At 46.9% G+C, this 11,517-nt stretch overlaps 1 non-coding gene across 1 annotated transcript; it reads left to right on the top strand.

Annotated features, from left to right (window-relative positions):
* Positions 1 to 1,587: 1,587 nt before the first annotated feature.
* Positions 1,588 to 1,659, top strand: TRNAW-CCA (transfer RNA tryptophan (anticodon CCA)). The gene has a single exon. It is a non-coding gene; the product is annotated as a tRNA-Trp (tRNA).
* Positions 1,660 to 11,517: the final 9,858 nt, after the last annotated feature.

The raw sequence follows: 11,517 nt of genomic DNA, 5'->3' as shown, positions 1-11,517 counted from the left end.
GCCCGACTGTACGGGAGCGCGGGGAAGCGGCTATGGCAGCCGCTGCAATAAACCGGCTTCACAACCCCCTCCGAGAGACGGGTTTCATTCCGCGGGGGCTGCTCGCGGCCCCGAGCCGGGGTGGGAGCAGGAGGGGAGGTGGATTTGGTGGGGCTGCGGTGGGAGACGGACTGCCCCAAGCCCGCTCGCATCCCGCCAAGCCCCGCGCGCAGCTGGAGAGTCACGCTGCGAAGCCACTGGTTTGCGCGGGCGCAGAGCGGGTGGAAAGCAGAACCTGCGGCAACATCCAGCGGTGGCAGCTCTGGTGATATTTAATAAAGCGGCTGTTGGGATGGGTTCCCAAGCCCCGAGGTGACTGCAGATATGAACAAAGGTGACACTCGTAAGGGCAGTCAAAACGTGATCAGCTTTAACTTCTGGGATGCATTAGGAGGAGTGTGGCCAGCAGGTCGAGGGAGGTTCTCCTTCCCCTCTACACTGCCCTAGTGAGGCCCCATCTGCAGTGCTGTGTCCAGTGCTGGGCTCCCCAGTTCAAGAAAGATGAGGAGCTACTGGAGAGAGTCCAGAGGAGAGCTACGAGGATGAGGAGGGGACTGGAGCATCTCTCCTACGAGGAGAGGCTGAGGGAGCTGGGCTTGTTCAGCCTGGAGAAGAGAAGGCTGAGAGGGGACCTTAGAAATGCCTCTAAATATCTGCAGGGTGGGTGTCAGGAGGACGGGGCCAGACTCTTTCCAGTGGTGCCCAGCAACAGGACAAGGGGCAACGGGCACAAACTGAAGCAGAGGAAGCTCCAGCTGAAGATGAGGAAGAACTTCTTCCCTCTGAGGGTGACAGAGCCCTGGCCCAGGCTGCCCAGGGAGGCTGTGGAGTCTCCTTCTCTGGAGATATTCCAGCCCCGCCTGGCCGCGGTGCTGTGCAGCCTGCTCTGGGTGACCCTGCTTGGGCAGGGGGTTGGGCTGGGTGACCCACAGAGGTCCCTGCCAACCCTGAACATTCTGTGATTCTGTGATTTAACAGTCGCACATTGAACTATGGGATGGTGACGGGACTGAGGCAGCAGAACCATGCTGCAGTCTGACATCCACACTATTCACCGCCGCCGGCCATGGGCAGCGCTCCGGCTGAGAACGGCCGCCCGGCCCAGCTCAGCGCATGTAACGGCGCTCCTTCTCTCGGCGCTGGGCCCTTTAAATCCGGGGGGTGCCGGGGCTCGGACAGACCATGGTGGTGGCATGGGAGAGGGGGGTGAGCCCCGCGGCGGGAGGGGGACTGCGCAGGTGGGCCCTGCCAGGTGGCGCGGGGCAACCCCTCCCAGGACGGTGGTACAGCCCACGACGGGGCGGGGCCGACTGAGGCGGGCGGCTTGAAAGCCGTTAGGCGGCCTGGAGCGAGGGGCTGCGGCCCGCCTGCCTGGCTCTGGGATCGGACCAGGGGGAGCCCCGGGCAGCCCCAGTGAGCCGGGAACTTGGAGCCCGGAGCCCCAGGGAGCGGAGAACCCCGCCGGGGCTACGGGGGAGGCCCAGCGGGTCGCGCATGCGCGGGGCGGCGCTCAGGCTCTTCCAGGCAGGCCGGGGCGCCGGCTGCCGAGACCTCGTGGCGCAACGGTAGCGCGTCTGACTCCAGATCAGAAGGCTGCGTGTTCGAATCACGTCGGGGTCACGGCTCCCTTCGGGGTTCCATTTTTACGGCGTGGGGGTTCCCCTGGGGCTGCGTCCGGGAGGCTGCGGGGTGTCGGGGGGGTGAAGACACAAGTCTGGGGGCGAAGGGAGCGGCAGGAAATAGCAGAGCACTGGTGGGCCTTATTTATTGCTCTGGGTGGGGGCTCGGGGGTGCTTGGTCGTGCTTCAGCCGAGTGGGTGCTCGGGCCGAGGTGGCATCTGGAAGGTTCTGTGGCCGCAGGGTCCCGGCAGCGTCCCCCAGCCTGGCGTGGAGGCCGTGTCCCAGCGCTGCACTGGCTTTGCCGGTTTGGGTAGCTCCAAAAGCGTGTCCTTTTTATAAAATGCAGCAAAGAGATTTCCATCACAAAATAGCTCCATTACAGGGGGAAAACAGTAAAAAATACTGACGTGCTGCTCTGCGGGGCAGAAATAAAGAAATTCTGGATGACAGAACTATTTCACTGTGATTTTCTTCCCACCACAGGTGCTACTCTCAAGGACAGTGCAGGAAAACAACTTCAGTTGGAATAATTTTTCAGAGTTGGTGGAGTTTGGCTGCTTTGATACCATGGGGAAATGCTTTTCAATATACCGACCCCACGCAGGTACGGCCCCGAAGCGCTCGGGGAGCCGTGAGCGGTGCCTGGTGCTGGGCGATGCTGGAGTCCCACATGTGTGGGTGAGTGGGGAGACGGCGTCGGCCGGGTTCCTCTCGCCGACGTAGGTGATATTTTAGGGAAGTTTTTGTTTTCGGGGGCTTGTGTTGGACAGACTCGGAGGGAACTTTGGCAACAGGCTTGGAGAGGATAAACAAAACCGAGCCACAGGTGACTGGAGCACAGCTTTTCACCAGCCCTGGGTGACGATGCTGCTACACAACGTGAGTGGTGCTCTTCATTTTGCTGAGAAACCCTAGCAGCAGCTGAATTAGATACTTGTTAGAATTAAATATAACACACAGTTCTCCATACATAACCTTTTTTCCTGCCTTTGCGAGGGTATAAGTAGCTCTGGCTTTGAAGCAGATGTGCACTTTGTTATTTTTAAACTACGTTACATTTGGAAGGAACAATAAAGGCAAAGTCTAATCTGCAGGATGGAGAAAGCTTCTAAGTGGTCATTAACTTCAATCCCTGTAACCTGTTCAGCAGATGATGGGCTGTGTACACCTGAGTTCCTGTAGTCTTGATCTCTTCCCATTAAATGGCTTTTGTCTTGACTAGCTTTTCTTTTGAACTTCGTTGCTTTAGGAATGGTGCTTTGAGCTTCTGCTGCCACAAAGATTACCTTTATGTTGAAAAATAGCACCCGACTAAAAGAGATAGAAATTGAGTTTTTATTGCCCTGCCTCTGCTGAGACAATTTTAATTAAGGAAAAAATGGCTGGGCAAAAAATAACCTCATATTTGGAAGTACATATTCGCAGCGACGTGCTCCCTGAAACGTGCGATATTAAAGCCATTCGTAAGGTGACAGCAGGGCAGGTTTAAACTGCATTCTGGAAGTTTGAGTAAGTGTTGCATGTGTTTGCTGCACGGCTACTAATTAAAATGTGTGTGTAATTGGGTTGGGATTTAACTGTGCTGTGGGAAGGGATGAAAGGGCTTAAAGCAAGTGACTGGAACCCCTTAAAAGGATAACTCGCAGAACTGGAGTATTTGTCTTCTCTCTTCCCACTGTTCTGTTCCTGTTTAGTGTTTAGGCTTTTTTTTTTGTGCTGAAAAGCCTTTGAGGTTGCTGTTGTTTTTTCCTTTGATGGGACAACTGCTTTTTTCCAAAGACAATCGTTTAACGAGAATATCCGGAGGACGATACCGTTCTTGGCTTTGTGATTAATGTTTGTCTTGATCTAAATACCAAATGTGATACCGAAATACCTGGGTCTTGTCTGGATGTTTCACACACGTGCTTGTGAAACAAGGAGGGTTCTGGAGCCGCCGTGCTTTTGGCCGAGGTCTTCACTGAAGCGTTCAGTGCTGACTGAACAGGATGACTTCATACAATGGAAAATGAAAGTTATTATCTGCTCATTATTTAAAAATGTAATTGCAATGAAAAGGCTTCTCTGGGCATGTACTTTTTAGTGCCAGGTGCTCAGTAAATGCTTTTTTTGTCCTGTTTAGAAATTACATCTCTGTGTTTCAGGGTAAGGGTACCTCTAGTGAATTCTGCAGAAAGTTCTCTTCCTTGGGTTTCCTCACTTCAGCTGTGCTAACACGAGCCAGCTCCAGCGAGCGTGGGTACTACACAGCTGAGGGAATATCAGTGCTTCAAAACGGCCTTCCACGCCCTGTTTCCTCTCTTTGAATGTTTTCAATTGAGTAGGTATACAGCAAGGCTGTGATTTTTATTCCATCAGCTAACAGTGGTGGAGAACAAGATGCGAAGATCTTCCCTCTTGTGTGATCTTCGGGAGTCGGTCTTATTCCTTAAAGGTTTCGAGCGTAGGGTCCCTTGCTCTTTTTTGGAAAGGCTGTTTTTATACTATAATCAGCCTGAAAGAATTTATTTACAGTCATCTTGTTCCTACTACGCATTCTCTCCTCCCTTCACTTTGCCACCTTAATCAATCCCTCTAGTTTCTTAATTATTTTTGATGCTCTCTTGCGTTCCCCTGTGTCTCTACCGCATCTTGCCTTTACCAGCCAGGCAGGGGATCCCAGTAGTGCCACAGCTCTGGAACCAGTTCGTGTTCTGGATTCCTTGTGGTGTCACACAGGCTTACCTCTCGCTCGTCCACAGTGTGGTATTTCTTTTTGTCATTCCAAAAAAACCCAGACCCCAAACAACAAAATAATTATCATTTAGGTCACTTTCGCCAGTTGATACGTCACCTTGGATTTCTCCCAGAAATGGCTGGTTGTCTCTTCCCAGTTTTGCTTCCATGAAAGACAAGGGTTAGCTTTTTCTCAGATCACAGAATCACAGAATAGTAGGGGTTGGAAGGGACCTCTGTGGGTCATCTAGTCCAACCCTCCTGCCCAAGCAGGGTCACCCAGAGCAGGCTGCACAGGACCTTGTCCAGGCGGGGCTGGAATATCTCCAGAGAAGGAGACTCCACAGCCTCCCTGGGCAGCCTGGGCCAGGGCTCCGGGACCCTCAGAGGGAAGAAGTTCTCCCTCATGTTCAGACGGAACTTCCTGTGCCTCAGTTTGTGCCCAAAAGATAAACTTGTTTAAATTGTATGAGCTGTAACTTTTGTGTTGAAGTTCATACGATACTGATGACACTTCCAACTCTGGCTCTTCCGGGAGAAGGATTTTCTCCATTGAAGTGAAATGTCTTTCTTTGTGACTTCACTGCCGGTTGCCATGGGAACTGATGATGTGACAGAGCAGTCACTAACACCCAACATCAGGGTAAGCAAAAGGAGATCTTTCCAGCCCCTTTCCTCACTGCTGCACGGGGGGGGGGGGGGGGGTGGACATTCCCCACTGGTCAGGGCAAACTCGTGAGTGCTTGGAGCTGACGTGGTCTTCCTAGGGAGTGGTTAGGATGTTAAGGTTGATGAGGTCTAAACATCTTGTGAAAGAATGATACCTGTGGGACAGAACGTCTTGTGGAAGTCAAGTGTACCATGCTATGTGATTTTTTTCATTTTTATTTAGTTTCATTAGTCTATTTGGAAGAATTAAATGTGAAGGTCAATACAGTAAATACGGACTGCGACACGATCTCCTGGGACCTGCGTGGTCTGTTCCTGCCGTGATCTGTGGGGGGCAGTGCCCTTCTTTCTGTTTTGCTCCTGTGTTTTGTCAGCTGATGAAGAGAGGTCCCTGAAGGGGTGCATAGCTTTGCAGAGTGATGCGGGCTTGCCTGCCAGCCTTCCCTGGCTGCTCCTGAGGCTTCCTTCCGACTTTCACTGGGAGATGTTGGGAAATCCAATGGGAAAACTGCCAATATTGGGCGAGGCTCTGATGGAGTGCTGATGCTGAAGTGGCTTTGTTTATATAAAACCTCATCTTTCTAAACTACCTTTCATCCGAGTATTTGCTAGTGATGTTTGTCTATACCTATGACTTGGATTTTGTGTCCTGTGAGACAGGTACCTGTCCTGTGCCTGGCAGAAACAAAGACTATGTGAATGTCACTGAGGTAGTTTCCCTTTATCTTGTCCCAATTGCTTTATTTACGAGTGTAGAGTGAGAAAAGAGTATTGTTCCAGAAAACAATCTAGAAAGGCATTAAAGAGCAGATCTGAAGCCTCTGCCCTTTAAAGGCGAAGCAAATGAGGTGTGGCTTTAGGCAATTTTGATCCTTAAAACAAAGTCTCTCATCTCTCGAGTTTATTTCACTCCCCCTCCCCTAATCGGGATGGCAAATGTTATAATCAAAATCAGGTCACAAGAGACCGATGCATGAAGGAGCAGCTGTTGCATGCGCTCATGCACAATATTTCTGTGCTAGAAAGGATTCATTTAGTCGGTGTAATATATATGGAAATGTGCAGCAGGAGCATTGCTGGAAAGAATCCGTTGTAGTCATACGGGCTTGACAAAGCTGATCTTTGATTTGTGGGTTTTACGTGCTTTTTCCCTTTTATGGTGTGTCAGATCAACATCTGCAATCTACCTTTCAGTTAGCGTTACTTGACTGGACTTAATCTGTCTGTATATGCCTCTTTTAGACATGTCTGAATGCAACACCTTCAGCACTGAAAGCAAGAACTAAATGAAGGCTACGGCAGGGAGTTGTAAAGAAAGAAAAAATCCTGCTGCAGAGGCATTCTGGATGAGCAGATAAAGGAGGCGGAATAAAGGGAATGAAGTTGGAGGACTGTTTCAGAGGTGTTATAATGTTCTTAAAAATCTGAGCTAAAAGGGATTTTTTTTTTTCTCAAGTAGAATTTTCTGTGTTTTAATCTCAAAAAGCCTTTTGGGGAGTTCCTTAGTACCAAAAGCTTTTTTGCCCCCACCTTTTCTTTATTGTTATGTCCTTTGAAGTTCTCTTCAAAAGATGAAGCCAAACTTCCCATTTATTCTACAGACTGTAATGAATATCCAGCTTTGTTTAAGCAGTTAGCTTGGTGGGGTGATTGCTGTTGCTATTTAAAACAAAAAAAAAGTTCCAAAATCCTGAGCGGTTTAGACATGTTTTGAAAAAACACGAAGCCAACAGCTGTGCATTGGGCTAATCTGACAGTGTAGCAGCTGTCATAACAAAGGCAGAGCTGGTTCAAACACAGCTCCTTTGTCTAGTGATTGAAAATGATTTGAAGGAAAAGATTATTTACTGGTTCTGCTGCGTGGAGCTGTGGGGCTGGAGAAGTGACTGTTCACTTGTTTTTTCGTGTGTGATCCCCAACAGATGAATGGGCTCTTAACGGCTTCTTCTGAAACGTGTTTCGGTGCTCAGCTCTGCTGCTCGCTGCTGCCTTGGTTTGCAGTCCCTCTGTGTTTCGGGAACCACGCTACGTAGGTGCCCACCTGGGTGCTGCTGGGGTGATGGCAAGCCATTTCAGCATGCACGCAAACCACATCTGAAAGCAGAGAGTGTCCCAGTGAATGCACAAGAGGATAGTTAAGCAATGTGACTTGTAAAGATGTCCTAAACTGGAGCTTTTTAAAGTATCAAATTATGCAACCTGGTATAGATATCTTGGGCTAATTCACTTGTATTTTAAGGCCCTTATTTCCCCTTTCTCCTCATTCAGATAGAAGTGCTGGAGTAACCTTTGAAACAAAAGCCTTTGAAGTCACAGCACCCTGTGCCCCTGGCTGTACTGAAGTAAGTAATGTGCTAATGCGTGAATATTTTATGTATCTTGTAGATAAATGAAAGAAATTGCAAGTTGATATAAACTCATCTTCTTTGTATTAGCTCATGACAAATGCAGTAATTACCTCCAATCAGTGAATTATAGCATCTTTCTGTGGTTTGCCTTTTACTTTCTTGAGTGCTCTTTTGTCAAGGAGTGAGTATTTGTTAAACTCATAGTTCTTCTACAGCTGCTTCACTGAAGAAGTACTTTGTTATGCCCTTGGAAAACATATTGACCTTTAATAACATAGTGAAAGTCATTGGTGTTTCGTCAGTCCATCTTGCTGCTTTCTCTTTTCTTTTTTAGTCTTCTTCCCTTGAAATGTGTGAATGTCGTGTGAAGCTTGTATTGCCTGATGAAGACTACATTCTTCTTAAGATAACAGCAGAGGAAAGTGTCTATCTGTACTTGATAAACGTTAATTTTGTTATGCCTTAATATCTAGCAATCTCTAAATCTAGAAGTGAACTTGAATTTGGCTTCCATCATGATTTGCTGTCTCCTACTTCTGACTTTCTAGCAATGACTATTAAAGGAAGCCAGGTCCATTTGTGGCCACAGAACAAGAAACTGGGCTTATTTGTACTCTGTCTGTTCGGACAATCTAGTAGCTTTCAATGTGTACTGGAGGTGTTCATAAGAATAATTGTGAAACTAGTGCCCTACAAATGAAAATTAGTGCTACTTCATGATGGGCCATGTCTCTTGTATATTAGCTTTCTAAATGTAAAAGAATTGGATAAAGGATTGCTGATTAAGAATAGAGTACATATCAGGTGACTAATTAGTGATAAATACAAACTGTCTTGAGGATTGCTTTGCTCCTTACTTATGGAATGTAAATAATTTCAGTCTTTTAGTTACATATGTTTAAATCATCTTTGCATTGTAAATGTATATGTAGACTTGTCACAGGTGGAAAAATCATAAGAAGTTTCTAATTTAAATCAGCATGAATAACGAGAACATTGTCTGCGTTGTATGGTGTTCAGGAGTCTGTGGTAACTCACAATGAGAGAGGCTTTAACTACATCCCCCCAGCCTGCATTAATGAGCCTGTCTTGGACTACTAACAGGTGGAAGAACAACAGCCGGAGGACGAAATGCCCACAGACCGGACGCAGGGACAAGAGGGATCAGCTGGCAGCGGTTTCCGCAGCAGTCTCAAGGCTGCTTGCAGGAAGAAGGTATTACAGCATTGTTAACTTACAATAGTCACCTCTCTGAGCATAAAACACTTCCGAGGCACAACCCTCAGGCTAGAGCCCCATCCAACTGGTACGATGAGTCATGGAATCTCATTTCGCTTACTCATACAGCAGTGCAGAAGCGTGTCCCTTGGTCTCTTAGTCTTAAGTTTGGAAATCTTCCATCTTATCTGAACTTATCTAACATGCACTTCACAGTATGGTGTAAGGATCCTGAGTCAACTCTGAGCAAATGAGCTTGCTCATACCGGAAGAATTCTGGCAGGGTAGCCAGATGTTCCCCTCAAGGCATTCCACTTCCTTCTCAGCATAGCGTGTAACCTAGAAGATGGCTATCTTAAATATTCTCTTCAAAAGGGATTGCCATCTTCTTTAGACAAACTTTTTCATGTAGGATAAATTCCATTTAGCATTTAAAATTCAGCCATGGATCATCTTGGAACAGGAGATTCTGAGTGGGTCTCTTTGCCCAAGCACTTACATGTGTAGTGTTAAAGGTAAGTAATCTGTTGAAAAGAGCAATATTTAGGCTTCAGCCCTGGAGACAGACCCCGTTGCATAATGTTAAAGATGGTGGCTAAATCTTTGCAGGGCATGGCTATCAGTGTCTTTGGCACAAGACTTCTCTCTCTTGGTGGCACCCAGCACAATGGGACTCCAGTCCTGAGTGAGGCCTTGGTCGTTAATGGAACAGAGAAGTTGATTATAGCACCATTTTCCTTGCATGCAGATGAGTTTGTTGAGCTGCTGTGATTACACGATGTGTCCAGAGGCAAAATACTGTTTATTGTGCATTATTCACTGACTTGTGCAATAAATCAGTTTATAGTATTTCTTTTTGCAGCAGGATGGTGCACAGTTACGCGATACACTGAACACCAATTAATATTCCAGTGGCATCCATGCCAGACAGAGCAGACCGCAGGCAACCAGCCTTTATTTTAACCTAATCTCTTGGAGATTTTAAGTACTTCCCAAAGACTTTTTTTTTTTGCTCTCTGCAGAAGAACAATCCGCTTTAAATGAGATTATTTCAAGGCAGCTTCCATTCACTGCTTCGCTTCTCATCAAGAAGTAACACGATGTTTCTTATGTCTGGGCGCCATCCCTATTAGACTCCTGCGATCACTGACATGCATTTACTCTTTCTCATTAGCTTTCTTCTGATAACACCAGGACCTCAAAAGATGAAACATCCTCCCCCTTGAAATTAAGGTGGCCTTGCTCTAGTGATCTGCAGCTTGTTTGGTAGCTTTGCTTGCTCAAAATGAAAAGCTTATGCATTAAGCTCACTGAATCTCTCTCCCTACTACTTTTTTCAGCAGAGGAGTGGAACATCTAGTGACAGAGCGGACAAAGATGGCCAACGTCACGTTTGGTTTTCTGATTCTTTGCCTCCTGAAGAAATCAGGTACTGTGTACTGAACCTGTCTTTTCCCCTTGTCATCAACCACCTTTCCTTTGGCTTGTTTTTCCATTTTTGGAGAAGTTCCCTCATGGTTATCTGAGGATTAACATACTTGAAAGCACAGGGTTTGTGGGAATTTTTGTTTAGAAAAGAAACCTTTAGCAGAGAAATTTCTAGAACTAGATGCAAAAGACTTTCTGAAGTTGAAGAGTAGTTTAAGTGCAACATTTGAGTTTCGCCTGGGATTCCTGTGAGCCCACTGCCACGAGATGGTAACAAAGAAACTGCGTTGTGCTGCTGAATCTGCCCGGCTATTCAGCAACTTCTGCCGTTCCCTGTGTCTGAGCAAAAATGACGCTTGGGCAGTTGTGCCAATTTGTAACGGCACTTTTTGATGTTCAGAAAAACTGATTTCTTGTAAAGGCATTGTCTGGCTGCCGGGACACCACTTCATAAACCTGTTTCAAGAGGGCATTAGAGTGAGACTAACAATTGGGGGGGGCACTTCTTTTAATGGTTGAACTTCAGGTAGGTTGTAGGTGTGGGTGGCCTTTTTACAATTTACTGCTTAGATACGGAAAGCAGGGTAGTCTCTGCAGACTCCTTAGTCTCTTTCAGGTTTGAGCTCCTTTTTACAGCTTTGAAAATGCACTCCTATTCTTCAGAGTTTTGCGTGGACAGAAGAGGGAACCCTGGGAGACTGTCTCCTGCTGCTGTTAGAAAATCATGAAAGTGGTTTTGGTGGGTTTTTTTCTTGCATGGGAATACATGAATCAAAAGGGGTCCTGACCTGTAGATCTTACTTTAGCTAGAGGCCAACCAGAGCAGCATGCTTCTAGTGCTACTTTGCTATCAGTTCTGCAGCTGCAAATGGCAAGCAAGTCCCAGACCGCCATGCCTGTACCTCCTTGCATGCCCTGTCCCAGACACCTTTCCTGAGGTGCAAGAGGTCTCTAGTAGGAGAGTGGAGCAGCACTGGGTTATCCCTCTGTGCTAGTTGCACAGAGGTGATACTTAGGTTAATTTCAAGATTGTTGTTTTATAACCAGAAGACTTGCTTTGTGGTTGTGTGTGTTTGTTTTGTTTATTTTTTATTCTGCCCTAATTGCAAGATTCCTTTTTTGCTTAATGGCAGGTTTCCATGTCTAAAAGATAACAGATGTTGGCTCTGGAAGGTCAGTGATGAGAATTCAGGTTACCTGAAACAACTTTTTATCTTCCCTCACAGATCCATCAGGAAAAGACTAAAGGATAAGAGGAGGCAGTCACCAGCTCAGAGGAATATGAAGACAGCTGAAGTGGGAAAAGACACCTTGGTGTTGGAAATCGGGAAGAACCGAGCAGAAGAGATCAGTGGAATTTTGCTATTCATGGCTGTCCAGTTGATGATCTTTACCATCGTATTTACCTTCACTTGTGCAATTACTAAAGGCTAATACAAACAGTCTGCTCATAAACCTCTTCCTGGGAAGAAAATAAAAG

Source organism: Opisthocomus hoazin, chromosome 25 (genome assembly GCF_030867145.1).
Source record: "Opisthocomus hoazin isolate bOpiHoa1 chromosome 25, bOpiHoa1.hap1, whole genome shotgun sequence".
Lineage (NCBI taxonomy): Eukaryota > Metazoa > Chordata > Aves > Opisthocomiformes > Opisthocomidae > Opisthocomus > Opisthocomus hoazin.
Note: the sequence above shows the minus strand (reverse complement) of the source record. Positions and strands in the feature narration are given on the sequence as shown.